At 41.9% G+C, this 20232-nt stretch overlaps 1 long non-coding RNA gene across 1 annotated transcript; it reads left to right on the forward strand.

The window, feature by feature from the left end:
• The first annotated feature begins 489 nt into the window (after positions 1-489).
• LOC121066513 lies at positions 490-18661 on the forward strand. The gene is made up of 3 exons (XR_005817809.1): positions 490-1218; positions 12807-12910; positions 18348-18661. It is a non-coding gene; the product is annotated as an uncharacterized LOC121066513 (long non-coding RNA).
• Positions 18662-20232: the final 1571 nt, after the last annotated feature.

The following is a 20232-nucleotide window of genomic DNA, read 5'->3' on the forward strand; positions in this document are numbered from 1 at the left end:
GGATCCCCAGTGTGAAGTGAGTGTATTAATAGCCTAACGGTAAGCACCCTTGGATTGAAAACTACATCAGTGGTGTGCAGACTTTGTCTCGTTAAGAAGACGACCTTCTAAGTAAGAAGTGAAGCTAGGTGAACAAACTACCCTTATTCAGCAAATACAAGACTTTACACGGCTGCTAAAATAGGTTGATCAGATAAGTGTTAAACCCCTGAAATTTACATCTTCCCTCCATCCTTGCAGTTAAGAGGCATAGTAATAGCTACACATCCCAATACCAGGAAATATTGAGGCTCTCTTATACCTACCCCACCTCTCTACCCCTTATGAGGTCAGACAGAACCTCGCAAGTCTAAGTAAGGTCATTAATCTCCTTAGGAGCTGGACTCAAATCACCTGGATGCTAACGGTCTTGTGTGGGATGCTCAAATGGCTGAGGATCCAACTTCATCTGTTCAGAGATAAACAAGCCTCAGGTGTGGTGCTGTTTGATTAACTGGTTTGTCCTGAAAAGTGTAGCAGAAGGCCACAGCTTCTTTGAGTGACTTTTTATGCTGTTTACAGCTTTTCAGGATGCTAATTGACTATCTTAGCTGTGTGCAGTTAAGGCAGTTAATTGACATCTAGCTGTTTCAATCAAGTGTGCATGAAGACACTAAATCCAAGCAAGCTGCATTTCTGGGTAGCGTTTCTGTTTAAAAATCATGTTAGTTGAAATATTTTAATTGGCCAAGTAACTTCTTTGAAGGCAGAACCTTTTAGCCTTAAAAGTTAAATCAAAACGTTGAAAGCTACAAAAATCCCGCATTTATTTTTGACTTCTTAGCTGAAAGCTAATTAGTATTGAACAAATGCACGTTAGCGGTGTGTTCCCACTCATTTCTGTGGGAAGAAACTGTTGGTGATTTTAATACTAGATCGCGTACACCTGCAGCTAATTCTAGTGAACACAAAGCACCAGAGTCTGTGAAATGGTTAACCTGTCTCTACCTATTCACCGTTAACATGCCTACCTCATGCTGCAATACACAAGTGCCCAGCCATGCATGATTAGGTCCTGCGGTTAGCAGGAGTGTTCTGGAGCCAGGGCTGCTCCTGTTGAGTCATATTTCTTGTTCTAGAATAAAGAGCCTCCTAGTTACCACTGCTAACTGAGTAGACGCTACGACATAGGTGATGTACGACACTGGCACTGGCTTGAAACCTAAGGCCTAAGTGGCTGTAAGTACTTACCCTCACTGAGAGTTTGGCAAATTTGGAGAGGAGTGGGGAATTTACACAAGGTGTAGGCTTTCAGTCTGTGTTTGAGTTAACAGAGGTCTGAAACCGCTGAAATAAATGTATCCCTCTTCTTTCTTCCTTTGGCATCCCCCTTAAACTGAGCTTTTGTCTGGTTCTTTAACACATACGTTGAATCACATATTTGAGAGAGGTGGAGATAAGGATTGCATAAAAGACATCACTTGTTGCTTATTAATGAATCTGGCGTTATTAAGTGTCATCCTTCAAAACATTTCTCAAAATACTTAGAAGTAGAATAGCTTTACTTTGTATGACGTTAAAAATCTGACAATTCACTCTGAATAACGGGGTTAAATGGTGTTGCATTATTCGGTATTTTGTTACATGCAGAAGTTTAAAGATTGTTAAATGACTGTTAAAGATTATTCAATGCTATAGAGATAAAACACTGAGAGAAAACTACTGGTTTCTTGAAGTTCTGTGCTGTTTCTTGCCTTATTTCCTAGCAGTACGGTAAATGTACCTGTAGTCTCAATACAAAAGCATGCAACATTGCTCATAAAACAAAATTTGATTTGTTGGATAGATCCTACCAATCTAAAAGAAAAAAAAACAGTAATTACACAAAATTTATTTATCTAATTATTTTGTTGCCTCATGTTAGTACACAGAGTGCTTTAAACTGCTGTTCTGTTTTACATGTGTAGATATGACCTGTATGTAAGTATTCTCCATGCAGAATATTTTAAGAGCTCAGCATGCCATCAGGTAAAATGTTAGTTTGAAATAGTTTCTGACTTGTCTTAGTCTATAACCTATGTATAAACCAGTGTGTCCCAGTGATACTAGGGAATTAGACTATGGTTTAGGTTTATTGTGTATATGAATTATTTGATTACATTGGTCATATAGGATTACATGCAAACAAATTGTAAGAGGTAGGCAGAAAGAAAAAGCTTCATTTGTGTTGCAAATACTGCAGTTAGTTGTATTGTAAATACATGCTCATGTGTGTGCTTAAGAGCACGTATGCAAACATAGTAACCTGTCCCGACCTTCACAGTTGGTTTAAGTCTCAGAAGAAAGCACAAAGCAGTGAACTTCTAGCACTGCATGCATACATTGGTGTATCTCTGTGCGTGCAAATACGCACACGGTACTATTAGTTATATCTCTGATTCTCAACAATGACATTTTGTCATTGTTCATTGTTGTCTTACTACCACAGGAATAATCATACACGTGTAGATGGAAGGTGCTGCTTTGCACATTTGGTAATGATGGTTTTTTTTTGAATACTTAGTGAATGAAATGAGACACCTCTGTAGAAGTTCTTTGTAGATTGTCCAGAATTTATGTCCTGCACAAATGACACCTGTCATGCTAAATTAACTTTGAGCACCAGCAGCAATATGATCTCGTCATTGGGGCATTCCTGCTTCATTAATTAACTGAGGTGCAAGGTGCTTAGTTTTGATGAAACACCACACTAATATAGCCATGCTGCTTTTCACTCTCAAAGCTGACTTCAGACCTTCGTATCCGCATAAATGTTATGCACCACAACTGCTAAGACAGAGTCATGCTGATGATTGTTTTCAGCAATGCCCTGAAATGACAAAATAGTTTAAGTGATGTTTCAGAAATACAGTGTCCCTGTCAGAAATGTTGGTGGCCCAGTGTCAGGAGTAGCTCGAAGTGGCAGAAAGGCTGCAGGCACTGGTGGAGATAAACAGAAGGCCACTTGGACTGTGTACTGCATAGACAAGTAAGCTTCTTTGAGTGGGGGGCTCAACGTTACTCAAACATCCACACTTTAAGTGTCTGGGTGCATTCAGAGTTTGGAAGTGAGACTTTGGCCTAGTTCAGACTTACGGGAAAACTTCCATGCACTTCAGCGAGGCAGGGTGCTCTAAATGCTGGTTCTGCTAGCGTTCAAAGAGGCTGTGCCTTTCATTAATTTAATTTCTGCAGTATGAATGGACCCGATCAGCAAATTAATAAAGTGTAACTGGCTTTGACAGAGCCAGAGGGAGACATAAAAGAGATATACTGGAGACAGGAGAATGAGACGTGCCGCAGAAGAAACAGTGAGGCTGCCCATGAATGCCTGGTGATGGCACATCGTGCTGTGCTGTCAGTCTGTTGACTCATGTACACTTCAAAAGAGCTCCCAGGGGAGGCAGTTATACGAGTCACTGCCTGATGCACTGTAAATCATGACTGTACTTTTTTTTTTGTTGTCTGGATGGGCCTTCAGCGTGCCTAATGCTGCTTTGAAACATCATCTGATGTTGCTGGAACTCAGGGATTTCAATGAAAGTGGGGCAGAGGGATGAGGGGAAACGGGTCCTCGCAGACCAGGTCAGTCTGAGCTACTCCTGGGTTGGCTGGTATCTGTTCTGTAGTATCATGTACTGCTGGTCAAAGCCAATAAAGCAGCAGGAATCATGAGCTCCATGGAGGTTATGCTGAACAGGGGTGAAACCAAAATCTGAGCGTGCCCTGTCTGGGGGAAACTGTATTCCTAAACTCAGAAAATAGGTCAAAGGCTTGAGAGGGTCAGGGCAGGGATCGGTACTGTCAGGTGCTGTGGCACCAAATAAGCATTTGTAGTAAATAAACATTGTAGTAGAACCCCATGAGGGAGTTTATTGTGGGTTCCTATGGAAAGGAGTTCAGCACAACTGTGTTGCCCTTGTCTGCTGGTCTGCAGGGGTACATCCATAACTTGAAAAGTTGTGGGCCAGTTTCAGATGCATTTTGCAGAATGGAAAAGGCTTATTCTTCTTAATCAGAACGATTAGGTAGAGGCATGAATATCCCTGCAGGAAGGAAAGGCTTTGACAGAGGTTCAGGTATGTTCTTAATAACAAACCCATAAGGGGGGAATTCTGAAAGCCCTAAGCACAAGAGAAACGGTGATCAGTTTGCATCTCAGTTGAAATGGGATGATACAATCGTGAGACACAAAGATGCAGATTAACATGGAAAGCATTTCATTCGCTGTGGAATTATGTGGGCTTTTTAAAGATTTGATGTGCTGTTTGTGTTTGTAAAGCCGAAGTTGTGCTGCTTACGGTTATGAGCACGTGAGCATAACCACAGTGATTGCACAGATGATGAGTGACTTACTAACACCAAAGCTGAGGTCTACTTGACTTCTCTCCACAAAATAAAAATAAATAAATAAATAAATAAAGTTTGTCTTGGTGAAGTTAGTTTTGTGCAAAGTTATTAAACAGGAACTTGTCTTACCAGAATTCAATTTCTAGGTTCTAGCACCAAGAAGTAAATAATACTTTCAATTGGTTTCCTCTTCTTTTTGATTACAGCAGATCAACAGTGAAATTTAAACGATGGGTAACTGGCGACAAGGCTTTTATTTCAATTGCTGGTAGTAGTACAATGATAACTTTAACAATGTTGTTGGAAATATTTCTTTTTAATTTTGAGTAAGAAGTAATGGAAATCAGTTCTCTTAAACTAGTTGAAGCAACGGCTGTTCCTGTAAATTCAAAGCACAGAACCAGCTATGTAAAGACTTGCAGATCAAAGAGGATATGGTTATGAAACATATTAAACCTCATTGTAATATCCAAGTCAGAAATTATTTATTAACCTCTGGTGCTGGCAATTCAGGAGCTCCTAGAGCTGTGTGGTTTTGCTTCTTGCTTTGGTGCTGAGAATGGAGGAAATCCCCCTTCTCTTGAGAGTGCCAAGGAGATAATTCTGATCTATTTTAAAATTAACAGGAGGTGGTTAGGACATTCAGCTTCTCACATTGCTTCACAGAACCCAAGAGTGCTATTTTAGATGTCCTTAATTAATTCGGTGATGTCATGATTTCCACATACTTTGAGAACAGAACAGGTCCCTGTTTGCTAACTCATACTTGCGTGGCTATCAGAGCTTATAGGGTGGATGACCCTGTTCTGCCAATAGCAGTGATCACAGCAACTAGAGCCTGGAAGAGATTATGTCCAGCCATGAAGACACAACAGAACCACTAGTGTGCAGACCTTAGACCTGATTTGCAAAACACTTGAAATACACCTTAAATATGTGTATAGCTCTTGTTAGACTAGGAGAATTGAGTCTTTGCCTAAAAAGAAATTTTTTTTAGAGGCCCAAACGTATCTGGATGCTGCAAAGAGTAGGTCCAGGTTTTACTTGCCCTAGGAAATGAGTATGGGGAAGGGTTTACTGTGAATGCTCAGGTAATGTGGGCATGCTGTGTTTCTAAATTCACTACCTGTTGTCAGTCAGCGATCTCTGCTGGTGTACCTTCAATGAAGTGGCTAAAGTGGGGTTCAATGGAATGGTTTTGCAGGTCGTAGTGAGTGTAGAAGCTGCTGCTGGGACAAGATGGGAACTTCTTTATGATTGTGCTATCTAGTCCTCCTGTGAGTCAGATACGGATGTCCTAGTCAAAACAAAACACAAAGCAAACCTATCCTTATCTGAGCTGCGGCTTCGCTGATTAGCATATCAGGAGAACTGGACTAGTAATGAATTACATATCTGAATTCTAGCAAGGCAGGTGTTGTCTGTCAAATGTGTGCCAAAAGCCCCAGTGTCAACAGCGAGGGTGAATGATGTAATGCCACCTTACAGCCAGAACCATCCTGAGATCATGAGCTCATTTCATATAAAATAATGATTAGTTGGAAATACCTCTTTGTCATTAGTAATCTGCCAAAAGATTTACTCGTTAATTTTCTCTTGAACGTGGCAAGGAATACTGGGGCAGCTCTTGCTGGTAGAGCCTTTTGTTGGGCCAGAACCACCGAATCAGATGTTTTGACCATGCTGCTGCCAGCACCTAACCTAAAAGCCATTTTAAACTGATTGTAGAATGATCATCTAAAAACGCAGTGCAGATGCAAAGATGTGCCACTCACCGTATGTCTCTCTTCCATACCGTGCTTCATTGCAGCAGGAGAAAGGAGTGGGAGGATAAGCTGACAGGGAGCTTTGGCAAGGATCCCCGTGTGCTACTTATATCTTTAGCTGTATTTTCCAAGCTCTTGTAGCTGTTAGAGTGAGTGATAATCTTGGGAGACCTCAGAATTCTCTAGTATTCCATGAGGAGCTTGGGCAATTCTGTTAGGAAATATTACACTATTTTGAAGTAGTACAATTTTGTAGAGAGGGATATAAGTGAGACCATAAAGATAATTGCAGAGAATTCTATGGAATATAGCTTATTTAGGAAAGAAATTATTTGCCTCCCTCCCTGCCCCTTTTTAAATCTCTCAGTAGGTCTCTAGGTTAGTGGTAGGGTGGAAGGAGAACCCTCCCTACCCCCCTTACTTTCATTTTCCCCCTTGCTATTATTCATTTGGAGAACATCTGAATTATATGAAATTGCCAACACTGCTATTTATGCTGTAACATGAACAGAACAAATTATGTAAAATAATATTATATTTTGCTTTTTTAAAGTGTCAGGTTATTTATCAGTCATAGAAGCTATTTCTAACCTAAGTATATGTTTCTCTACTATTGAAATTTCAGTGTGAAGTAATTGCTGGAATCTTTCTCATTTTTCTTTTTATCTGTACTTGGCCTTCATTGACTTTGAAGTTTGGTTCAGGTCAAATTGTACATTCATCTTCTAAAGCGTCTGACATGATAACTTCAGTTTGTCCTTTAGATCCTGAAAGCTTATGTTTCTGTTCAACTTTAATTCGGTTCTTGACGGTCTGTACCAAAATTATTAGAGGCATTGAATGATTTATTTGTGATGAAGAAATAAGAGGCATGCATCAGGCATTGCACAGACTTTGCAAGAATGTATCTTAGATAGGAAAAAAAGCTCTCGAATTTTGCTGCAGCTATCACTGGTCAGTTTGTTTTCTAATAAAATCTGATTTATGAACCACGAAAACAGGGCCCCTGAAAGCTGTCCATCCACTGAGAACAATTCATTAATTAGCACTTTTTCAGTCGTGATTATGGGAGATACAAACTTACGTATTGTAATTTCCTTTTTGCCCCTGGGGAGTATAATCAGTGTAATACACCTGTGTCTCCATGTACAGTCATATGCACCGGGGTAAAAGTGTCATAGATACTTTATAATACTATCTTTATAATCTTTGTAAAGATTTACATTTTCTGCATCCCCATGTCTAGCAGATGTCTGTCATCATTCCGCTTGAGGATTTTGCACTCCCCATAATGGAGACTGCATTAGGACACCCCTTCTGAATTATGAGCTGTCTTCCCAGAAAAAGCATTGAGGCACCTCACAGAACAGCCACTGTAGGACAGTTTTTGGCTTGAACATGAAATTCTTGGATGAGGCCCTTGGAGTGGAGAACTTTGGATTTTTTTTTTTTTTTTAACTTTCATTTCTTTCACTTTGCTTTTACACAAGAGAACAAGCTTGGCAGATCGACCTGCTGCCTCTCAGTAGGACAAGAGGAGGGGAGAGCCTGTGGGGCTAAATAGACACGTAGGAGGTTGAGCATGGTTCTCTGTAAACAGGAGTGCTTCGTGAGAGGGGAAAAAGGAAAAGCTTTGACTAGTTTGAAACGCTGACAAAACTTAGGCTGATGTGGAGGCAACGCCAAGTCCGTGGAGTGAGGAAGTCCCAGTCCTGGTGTTGCTTTACAGAAGCCTGTGACTCTGCAGTGACTGGTTGAGAAATTCCTTTGCTAAGCCTGAGTACCATGTGTTTCGGGTTGGGCTCTTTTTTTTTTTTTGGTGTGCCTGGAGGTGTGTCAAACTAGAATTACAACACCGAGGAGGAGTTCTCAGAACATGTAAGTAGAGTACTAAAAGGGAAAGGAAAGCCTTGGATATGTAAGGCAGCACTTCAAAGCTCTGTGATAGCTGGGTCATGAAGCACTGACTCAGGGGAGGATTTGCACAAGGAATCTGGGCCTGGCAGAGAGCAGTGCTGATCCAGAGCTAGATTCAATAACCAGGTCAGGTGAAAGATAACCAGGTCAGTTTAAAGATAGCTGGCTTTGGACTCAGCTGAGCCTTCTGTAAGGCTAGCTGTTATCCCAGGCCCAGAGGCTGAGCCTTAGTTCTCAGTGAAAGGTTGGAGCAATCTTTGATCCTGCAGTTTTTCATGCCATGAATAATCTTGATGTCCAGAAGAGCAAAAGTTGCAGAAAAAGGCTGCTATTGTCTTCCATGGCAGCTTTTGGGCACTTCTAGTCTGGTAGCATTCGTGGAATGGGAAAAATGTGATCCTGTGGTTCTTTACACGTCCTCGTTTGCTGTGGTATTGTGGGCAAGATATGATCCCCATTTAAGAAGAGGAGATGGAGATGCTTTATGGGGGAGTTGGATTAGTATGTTACAGAGCCTATATTTAGCCTTTATTATGTGTTCTTTCTTAGTGCCTTACCAGGAGGTGACATGTATTCCGTGTAGCACTGAGAATGCCTTGGACCTCTTCCTAATCTGATTGTGTTTTATCATGAGTTTACCTTTGATATCAATGAAATTATTACTTACAATGTTTATTCCCTGAGGCAGAGGAAATTAGGTTCTTGTATTTTTTATTTTTTTTTGTAACTATGGGAGTCCTTGACATTGATTGTAGTCCTCCCTTGCTCTGTGTAGCTTCACATCTCAGCGCTAGCGCTGAAGTACTTCTGAAGCTTAACTATAACACAGCTCTTTCAGTAGCTCCTGCTAAGATAATTAGTTGTCAAAGCTCAGTTAAAGAGGATAAAAAGAGAAAATCTTTACTGAAAATAATTGTTAGCATTTCTGTAAAGTGTCCTGCATAAAAGACTGGAAGTTTGGAGATCTCAGTAAAGGCCTTTACTTAAATGCTCTGACACACTTGAATTACTTTGCTCAGAGAGTTATTGTGTGCCAGCCATGCAGTGGTAGCTGCCACTGTGTATGTGCTGCTAGGTTATAGGAAACCCAAGGTAAAATGTATTAGTGGGAACCTCCAGGGCAAAGGTTTAACTAAATCATTCTGTCTCCTCTTAGTGATGTGCTAAAAGCAACCACATACTGTGTTCTTGTAGGACCCTCTGAGTTGTCATAATTCAGTCATGCGTCAAGATCCTGAGGTGGAACTGCCCTGGTAAAGTAGTTAAAACCTGTATCTGCAGTGTTTCGTGTTTGGTGCCAGTATTGTTTGTTTTCAAAACAGTGGATTAAATGGGGAGGGTTTGGGTTAGATCTAGTTACCTCCTTAGAAAGAGTGATTATGCAATTTAAAAAGTATTTTGGAACTAATGGCCTGAGTTCTTAGTGCTGGTCATCCCTGCATTTGCTGAAGTACAAAGTCTAGCTTTGTAAATGGCATTTGTTTGAGGGGGCAGCCAGCCCTTGGCTTAATCCCTAACGCTGACTCTGTGGAGGGAAAACTTGGGCTGAATTTACTTTAACAAATGAATGCATGCCATGATATGCTGTCACCATGTCCTGTTCCTTCATTCATACCAGCTGGGAAACTGGACAGAGTGTATACCAGCTCCAGCCTGGCCCGTGTATATGCTGCTGCCCCGCATGGAAGGAGAGGCATAGGGATGCTGATTGATGTCAGATCTTCTCCTGAGAGGACAAAGTGGGCCATGGATGTGTCCTCAGCACCTTCAGTAACCCGAGTAGTCTCTAAAGTTCATAACCCTCAAAAAAAAAAACAGAAGAAGAAACTGTTGTATGCAACATTGCTGGAATGGTTTATCCCTTACAACCACATTAAAATACAGCTGAACTGACTTACTCTTCCACTTTTTTTTTTGCTTGTATCTCCATCTGTTTGTTCTCAGAAAGCTACTTACATTATGTGTTTAGTACCATTTCTGATATCATGTGATCAATTCTCACCCATAGGTCAATTGATAAAAATCAGCAATCCAGAGGTCTGGGTCAACCCTGTTGTTGTGCAGTATCTCATTTTCTCCATGATCTGAGACCTAGAATTGATACTATGAATATGATATATTCATAATTCATATTATGAATATGATGGCCATGATTTAGAAGAACCAGAACTAGGATAAATTGATTTTGATATTTTCTAGAGGAAGAATACATTGTTTCCTGAGTTTATAGCCAACACAGCAGGCAAGAGGAAAGGAAAAATAAGGTCATTCTTAGAAACTTACATGTTTTCAGACCATTTTACTGATTTCCTTGGTTGAACTTGCATAAATCTGTGAAATTCTAAGGAATTCCAGTTTCAATTCAGACCATCAGGTAACTACACTTATGCGCAGGCAGACAGCCTTGCTCTGTTGCTTTTGCATTTAAATCCTCTTGTGGGAGGATTGTTCTTCCAAGTCACTGGCTGAGCAAACAGGAGGATGAACCAGAATAGCTGTGGTTTCCAGTATCATAAGGACTGTTCAAGTCCTCCTTAAGACTCACGTTATGATCTTTCTCCCTCCGTCTTCATTCTCTCCTGGAGCAATTTCTCTACTACACTGGAAACTTACTGTCTTTTTTTTTTTTTTTTTTTTAAGCCATGATCTTTAAATCTGGCGAGTCAATCAAAGGTAATGCAAGTCATTAACTAGAACAAGTATATGCTGCTTAGTCATGAAGTGACACACATCCCAAGGGAATGTTTCAGCTCCTGGATTCCAGGCTGCTCTGTAAGAGAACTTTTCCAGGCTCTTGTAACTAAATATTTGTAGAGTCAGAGAGAGAGAATTGCTTCTTCTCTCACTCAGCTGTTATCACTGAGTGTGGCTCATATCTTTGCTTTAGTGGATGTGTAGTTAGTTATACAAAGCTATATACAGCTATTTAAACAGCTTCCCTGATAGAGTCTTACCCAAGAATGACCCATGGCTTTATGGTGTAGACACAGAATTACAGATCCCTGGGTTAATGTCCAGCTTAAGGACGTGAAACAAGATCTCCCGCATTAGCTGTAAATACTCTAACCACTAAGCTAATATGAGAATGTAAGTGCTAAACATACAGGAAAAACATCTTGTTTTGGCTTTTGTGAGCACTACGTATACCTTAGTGATGGCCAGAGCTGACCTGCAGGCTCAGGTTGTCCTGGTGAGCACTAGAGGACAAGCCTGGTTGAAGAATGCTGCCCTGAGATTTCACGGACCTGCTTCAGTCAGTGACATGCCTATCGGGTGATGTAGGCACCTATCAGGTGATACAGGATGGGTCTGAGGACAGACACCCGGTCATGCAAGTGGAGCTACCTGCAGGGATAAAAAGTGCCTTCTGCAGAAATCAATAGTGCTTATAGTCATCTAGTAGTGTCGATGGTGGAGCTTTTCTTCTGTTTATATGCTACTGGACTTACTGATATAGGAAGGGATTAATTTATATGTCCTAATATTGCCATTGAAAAACAAACAAAAAACCACCACTCCTGTTTCTAGATGCTGCTTGACCAATTTGAAAATGTGACTAGAAAGACTGACTGCATTTCAACTCAAGACATAACACACAACATGCTTTAGGGAACACCACCTACCCTTTCCCCCCAAAAAAGAAGCCTTTAACAGTCTTGTTTTTTGTTTTTCTCTCAGGAGCATTTTCATAGATGCTGGAAAATATATAGGCTTTGCAGCATGGACAGAAGATCAGTAAAGCAAATGGTGTATTTCAGTCTCGGTAGGCGGTAGGAAACTGAGCACGCTTTTTGGAGAAAACTGCCAGACTGCTCACTTCAAAGAGTAGTACAATCTGATAGATCCCAGGGCAGCTCAGAGCTTTGTATAGCAAAACCAACAGCTTAAATTCAGTCTCCCACTAAATACCTGCCCATCTGAATTCAAAGCATTAGTGCCTGTTAAAAACTGTCCCTGTAACTAAGGAACTGCTCAATTCTGCAATAGTTTCAGTGTCTGGGTACGTTAAAAATGCAATGTGACGTGAAGAAAGAGGAAGAAGAGTTTTCGGGATTATGTTTCCATCTGTGCTAGTTAGCCTAACTGTTAATTGAACACCAGCACATTCCAGGTCTTTGCTCAGTTACCTGGGGTAAATGCAAAGTGGGTTTATTGGCATTGTTTCAGATTTATGCTGAATTAAGTCAGGATGTGAAATCAGGATGTGGCCTAAACCATAGCAAGTACAACATTTTCCTACAGTTCTCTTTTTAGTGCTTACTTCAGTTTATGTTGACAAATATTGCTAGCTTTTTCTACTTGTCTTTTTTTTTTTTCCAACAGTTATTCTGAAGTACGATTGATGTTTAGGCTTGATTTAATGATCTGAGTTTGAGGTATTTTCTTTGCTTCAGCAACAGCAGAGTAGAAGGACAGGACAGCGATACATAATTACATGTAAAATAAATCAGTTCAGTCAGTCTTCTGGGGAGGCACTGCGTGCTGCTCCTTGATCCGTTTATACGTATTAATTTATCACAGTTTCTAATCTGAAGACTCACAAGCAGTCCCCACATTCACACCTTCCCATTGACAGCACTCTAGAGCAGTGGGACTGCCCAGCCAAGCTGCTCTGGTAGGTACATCGGTCTCCTCAGTCACTACCCAAAGGTGGCACGGCTTTCAGCAAAACCTTCAAAGGGCCCTACAGCATCCTTGGTTTTTGTTGTGGGCAAGCAGTGGTCATGTCTGTATCACACTTTCTCCGTTTCCCAGAGGGAAGAGAGAATAACAGGGACCTGAGCTGCTAACTTCACGTGAACAAGACAGGTGTTACAGGCATGGTGCCGTATCTGCTCCTACATTCAGCATTTGGTCTGGTGAGTGTGAAAGGTCTCACCTCCCCTGGTTGGGATGCTTTGCATGCAGTAGTGATGTAGGATGTTCTACCCGAGCAACCAAAGCAACAAATCCAGCAGCACCTACTTGAGACGTGACCCAGCACCACCAGTGAAAGCCACCTTGTCAGCAGTCCAGTTTGTGTTATGAGCCCAGTACCATGGCACTGGAGCAGATTCAAGAACTCAATTGCCTTCAGTTTCCTGCTTTGTACTTGGGTCTTCCCGATTACCGGGGGCAGCAGCCTTCAGGATGCAAGGTGAAGTTTGTGACCACAGTATTTCACCTGACTAGAGAAGGGACAGTGGTTTGGGCACTGTGAGGGCCAGGCCAACAGGACCCTGAAGCAGCACCAAGGGAGAGCTCAGTTTCCTCACAGGGTACCCTTTCTAATTTGGTATGTCCTGACATAATGGATGTGGGGCATTTTCCAGCCAGAAAATGGCACTCAGAAAACACACTGCCCATGTGGGTACCAGATCTGTGTGTCTGTTTTAGTTTCCAGTTCTATGTGAAGAACTTATTTTTTATTAAGGAACCCCAATCTGATTAAAAAGATAATTAACTGCCCACCAACAACACAATTTTGATGGAGAACTTTTAAGTAAAGGTTGTGGAAGAAGTGTTTACATAGGGGTGGAATACTAGTTTAGGAGAATGGCAGTACAACATATTAAAAGAAGTTCTGCCTGGGAATGCTTATTAATGCATTAAAGATTACCTTGGCACTCTAAGTTGTTAAACTAGATGTCTTTGGAAAGAAGCAAATTGTGTTCAGTTCCGTGGCCTTTGCTGAACAATGCTTCCAGCAGCATTAACATCTACCTTGTATATTATTTTCTCTGGTTTGGAAATGAAAATATGTGCTCATAGCTTTAAGATCGTGTTAATAATTTCATCAGGAGATCCAGTTAGCCAAATTGTTCAATTGCGCTAGTGCCGTAGTCATGACTTAAATTGAAAGCAGAGATTTTGGCAACACCATGAAATAGGACTCCAGTGAGATTGGCCAAATGCATACTAGATGAGACCTTGTACTGAAGAGTGAGAAGTCGGAGTGATATGGTGACATGCTTTGCATGGTGCCCCTATAATATGACTAACATGGAAACTCCCCTATGAGTGTGCTGTCCTGGTTTCGCTTAGGACAGAGTTAATTTTCCTCCTAGTAGCTGGTAGGGTGCTATGTTTTGGATTAGGATGAGAAGAGCACTGATAACATGCTGATGTTTTAATTGTTGCAGAGCAGTGCTTACACCAAGCCAAGGACTTTTCAGCTTCTCGCTCTGTCCGGCCCGCGGGCAGGCTAGGGGTGCAGCAGGAGCTGGGAGGGGACAGACCCAGGACAGCTGACCCAAACTGGCCAAAGGGGTATTCCATACCATCTGACGTCATGCTGAACAATATATAGGGGTGGCTAGCCGGGGTGGGGGTGGGGGCCGGCTGCTCGGGGATAGGCTGGGCATCGGTCAACGGGTGGTGAGCAATTGCATTGTGCATCACTTGTTTCATACACATTATTATTAGTAATACTATTATCATTATTATTATTATTATTGTTGTTATTATTATTTTCCTGTCTTAATAAACTGTCTTTATCTCAACTCACAGGCTTCACTTTCCCGTTTCTCTCCCCCATCCCAGAGAGGGAGGCGGGAGGGTGAGCAAACGGCTGTGTGGTGTTAAGCTGCCGGCCAGGTTAAACCACAACATGTGCGAATAAAATGAGAGAACTCTGCTCATATCCTGACCAAATCAGTCAGTCCAGGAACAGGCCAGGTCCAGTATTTGGAATCCCATTATGCCAGCCCTTTTTCTAATGTTGAGAGATCTGCACCAAAATCAATGCTGTTCTAAGGAAGGGTCTGTTCTGGCATGTCCTCCACTATATCCATGGATTAAAGGATGGCAGGAACACTGACAGCAATGAATTATTTCCAGTCTGAGATATACATAATTTTTAAACAAAAGGAAGATATTTCTCCTTTGGATTTAGATGACAAATGGGATGTCTGAGTACATGAAGTTAGAGTTTAAAATGGAGGTCTGTAAATAACTTCAGCACACATTCTAACCAGAGCACTCAGTGTAGCAGTAGTGCTGTGCAATGATTACTTGCAAAAATAACCTCTCCTTGTTAACATTCATCAGTCATCATTAAAGGACTTCTGCAACATTAAATATAATTCTGCTGTTAAAGTGATGGTTGTAATGAGAAAAGATACTGGCTAAACAGTTCGAATTGACAGGAAGAGATGAGCCATGAGTGACTGATCAAGATTATTTGCACCTATCATTATGTTAATGTGCAAGTCAAAAGCAGAGAGAGAAGCACTGGGAGATGACTAAACCAGTAGTGAAATGTCATTTTAATACATGGCTAAGCAGAACAGTCCTATTTTAAGTTTGGAAGGGGATAGGTTAAATTGCAAACTATTTTGCTGCTACTGCTACATTCAGGCAAACTTTCAAAGTGTAATCAAAACCATATCCATCACATAGCATGTCTTTTCACTGTTCTTGCCAGAAATATTTCTATGTAATTCCAATGTTTTTCTTTCTAATCAAAAAGAGCTCTATGACCTCCAAAGGGCATGGCACCAGAAACTTCAGTTTTAATCTCAGTCCCTGTGTGGCTTTTTAGCTTCTTTGCCTTTTTCTAAAGGGCAGCAGTAGCTGCCCATGTAACTTCTCATCTCTTAGGATTAGTCCTCGTTCTTGTCTGGAATGTGGAAGGGAGAAGGGAGCCAACAGACCCCATTAGGTCCAATATTTGAACAGCCATAGGGGAGGAAGAGCTGTTCTGCTGAAGTCCCACTGTGTCAGGTCCATTGCAAATGAATGCTCGTAGGCAGTGCCTAATTCTGATCTGGGTGCCACCTCAGTATTACTATGTTCTGGACTTTATGTATTTTGTGAAAGTGGGAGGATTTCTATGCCAGTGTCTCCACTGGATCTACTTGTCATCTGGGCCCTCAGCCACCTTGAGCATTACCTGCCCTCATAGTAGTGTTTGTCCTCTCCCGAGATGTGCTCATTCACTCAGTAGCTGTAGGCAGCCATCTGCTGTAGGACCTGACTGGAGGTATAGGTTTTTCTGCCTCTGAAAGCCCATGCAGGACAGCAAAACAGTCCAAACCAGCCCAAGGTCCTGGTCTTAGTCACCCAGTGATGTTGCCACACAGCATTTGGCAACCAAATGCATATACAAGGAACTATTCTGTGTAGCAAATATTCATTCTGCACATTGTGTTTACCCTTAAAGGCTCTGTGTAACACATTGTCTGTACAGTTAACGTCTGAATTGAAATCTGTAGGGTCACTTCCAAGCTAAGAAAGAATCTGCATGAGTAAGGATGACAATTGGCTCTGAAAATTCAAGGCAAAGAGAGAGGAGGTTAGAAATAGGACAGTGCAGTCCCTGCCCGGTAAGTCTGTCACCTTTTCTCACACCAGTTGCTGCATTTTCCAGCTGGTTTCCAGCCCTCCTGCGCTAGCCACAGCCCACGTGCCGTTCTTAGTGGCTGTTCCCTCTCCAGGACCAGTCCTTGTGCAGCCACTGCTGTTGACCAGCCCATGAGCTCCACAGGCTGCCCTCCCATCCATACCTCTTTTTCCTCATTTGGTGTCACCCCTCGGTTGACAATCCCTACATACACACACCCCTGCCTTTTGCTTTTAGTTTTCCCATTCTCCATCATCTGGAAGCACTCTGCTGATTAGAAAAGAGGAGACTTTATTTATACACCTATTTTCTAGGCAGAAGAAGGGGTTGGGAGACCAGAAGACTTAATACAATTTTAACTCAGTGGTGGTGTTCTGCTATTTTTTGTGCATGTCAGTTGTATACGCATCTGAATGGATTGTGCTAGCTGTATGGACAGCAAGACTTCTGGTTTCCAGGAAGTTTCCTACTTTTGCTTTAAAATGGCTGTTGGAGTTCTGGGGCTACATTCTTAAAACTCACCACAGAGGAGAGGAGTAACTGCAAATTCTTGATTTCCATGTGAAATATTAAGTAAACTTTTCACTGAAGCAAATCAGCAGAACTGGCATGTGTTTTGATCTGACTTTTCCTTTGTGGTTTCTTTTGTCTCACTCGGATTATGCTCCGTATAGTTAGTTCTGTTCTTGCTCTCACTGGGCATGATTCTTGTGATTTCTTTTTTCCCCGGACTGGTCTTGGGCTTACACTGCTTGATGCTCCTTTGTTCTGCGTGGGTACTTTGTCCATCGTTTCACCACTCAGAAAATAACCAGCTAGTGCCCTTCTAAGCATGCTGTTCCTATTTAGCCAGACTTCACTATTTTGTTCCATCTCTGACTAACCTCTCTGCTCTAGCTGTTATGAACGTGAACAGTTATATTTGGCCCATTGGTATCTCCTTTCAAGACCAGGAACTTTTTCCAGGCCTCAAGATGTGGCTGTATAAAAAGTAATTTGGGATTCTCAAGTAGAAAATACAAAAACAATAGCTTTCCTCATCTGTCAAATGTACTGATGCCATGCTATTCTGCAGTGCTCTCAGCAGCACGCTAATTGCTGTCATTCACTGCTATCAGAAGACACTAAGAATCGCGGTTCCCTTTTAAATACCAGTAACTCTCATCTCTCCAGTTTGTCTTTCCCATTCGGTCTTTTTCCTAAGCCACATGCAAATAATTTTGATCCTTGTATTAATCTAAATTCTCTCCTTTCTTCACCACCCCTCCCCAGCAACTTACACTACTAGTTAGCCTCTTCCTGACACACACCAGTAGTTTCCTATGCCTTCCGATCACGTAAGAGCCCCCCTGTAACATTTAGTTAGGGCTGTTCGTCATTATTATTGTTGCCTATCACACAGATTTCCTGAGCTAGCTCTTTTGCAGGAGCCCCTCTGCACTCGCCTCTGATCAATCGTTCCTTTCATGTTGACACTCCAACTGCTTCCTGTTCAATCTCAAAAGCTCCTTTTTCAGCAATCATGAAAGCACCTTTGTTTAATTTTTTTAGTTTTTTCACCAGATACATTTGAAACTAATTTTAACTTTTATTCATCTTTCTCAGTAGGTAACTAATCAGAGTCTTACTAATGTTTTCCTTTCCCTTGATAGTTTTTGCATGTTCTTGAACTTGGTACTGCCTTGTGTACTGATTATTGCTTATATGCTAGTTCTGCAGGCATCTGCTTTTCTTTCTTGTTAAGGTAACATATCTACTTCCCATAGTCTGTAGTGATTCCCTTTCTGTACCATGGCTTCTTTTCCATGGTAGCCCAGAAACTTTGTACCACACTGCAATGTTTGGTCTTAGTTCTTTCTCCTCTGCGATCACGTCAGCTTGCATCAAAAGGTATTTCAGTTACATATATTCTGACTGCTTGGACTGAATCAGGAACTGTGAGCAGATTATCTGGTTATTTTGCGTATTCACAGAGCACAGATAAACTGGGATGAGAAAGGCTTGGAATATGGTACAGACATCACTGAAATTGGCTTAGGATGCTGAGAAGAGACAGGTTTGGAGAGTAGCACAGGAACATGCTTAGTGCACAGCACCAAAGCTGGTATCAGGGCGTCTTGGGACACAGCAGATACGCAGAGGGCTGTCTGGGTTAGCTGAAAACAGACGTATCTGGGCTGTGGCATAGGCTCAGAGTACTGACTCCAAGGAACTTGAGGAGAACTGCAAACAAGCCTGCCTGTTGCATAACACAGACATACATCAGAGAATAAAATGCTGGATCAATGCCTTGCCACCAATGGAATGACAAATCTGGAGCCAGAACTAGTTTACTTTCATGACTTGCCATACCCATGCTACTTCTGCCAGGATCTGGAGTGGGGACAGATGAGTTCTCCCACAGCAAGCTCTAAAAACACGGACATTGCTCCACAACTTGCTCCAGTGTTACAAACCTTAAGCACCACATCTGAAAAAACTGAACAGCATGACAGCATGACTTCACTCATGCAGCCACTCGTACATCCCCCTTCCCCTTCCACCCAGTGCTCCACCATTGCTCTCTAATTCTCCTTTGTGGTAGGCCTGTACAATGGGAGTGCACTGAAGGGCGCCCTGTCTCAAATTAATCCTATAACAGAGAGGCGCTCTGCCGGGGATGCTGAGGGCAGGGAAAATCCTCGCATGGAGCAGCAGCACGATTTAAAGGCATGCAGCCCTGCACGTTGGTATGTTTGGGCTGCGGTATAACTTACTTTTGGGGCTGCAAATTGGCAAGGCTGTTGTTTGAAGGCTGGGTTTGACACTAACCTGAGCAGAAGCAGAGGTAATGATTTGTTGTGTCCCTTCGTCCCCCACTACCACCACCTTTTCAAGTTACTTAGGCTTGACAAATGCTAGTCCTCTAAGTTGAGCTTAAAGCTTGAAACATTGCTTCAGGTGCTTTGGCACTGGAGATCATTCTGGGAATCTGAGGTGCTCTTCCATAGTTTTCCTTCCATGTGTAGGCTTAGGCTATACCTGCTGTATAGGGCTTTGGCTATCCTGTTGAATATTTAAGGACTGTTTGAAGAGGTCAAGAGAAGGAGTGCATAATACCTGTACATTTCAGTTGCTCTACCAGGAATGGCAGGTCCAGATTTGCCCTGTAACCTTTCCTCAGCTGGGGGAATTTTTGATCTGCAATTGCTTCCTGAGTTTTGTGGTGAAGGAATCCTTCCCTTCCCTGCACCACGCCTCAGCCTCATCAGCTCTCACATGAACCTGTGATGGAGGTTGCACTTATGCTCCACTGGAGGTATAGTGAAGGAGAGAGTAGACAAGAGGCAGGAACGAGCAACTTTCAGTCAAGCCCCCTTTGCCTGTGTGTTCTCAAAACCTAGAGTAATTCACTGTCTAGAATTGTAGACCTAAGTGGAAGTGGAGATTGTCAACAGCCTCTTTCCTTTCCCTATGTCCTTGCAGAGCATGGTATCCAAACTAATCAAAAGTAAATCAGGAAACCACAACCTTAACTCTACCTTTCCACTAACTCCAGATAGAACAGTTGCCTTATGTTAAAAAAAAAAAAAAAAGAGAGAGAGAGAAAGAAAGAAAAAAGTAGTTCTTTATACCTGGGATAATTTGGTATCAACACATCAAATTTTGCATTCCTGTCCACCTAAGTTGTCCCATTTAACTGGGGCTTGTTTGCAGTGACCTCTGGATAACTAGTTTATCCTTACGAAGAGGAACTGTTAAGAGCTGTTAAGAGTTTCTTTCCATTTATGTCATTCTCTGCTCACAGAGTCATAACATCTATTCATACGCCAGGCCCTCACAAATGAGAACAATTTATTCTTTGAAGTAGGACGTATT

Source organism: Cygnus olor, chromosome 2, assembly GCF_009769625.2.
Source record: "Cygnus olor isolate bCygOlo1 chromosome 2, bCygOlo1.pri.v2, whole genome shotgun sequence".
NCBI classification, from domain to species: Eukaryota; Metazoa; Chordata; class Aves; order Anseriformes; family Anatidae; genus Cygnus; species Cygnus olor.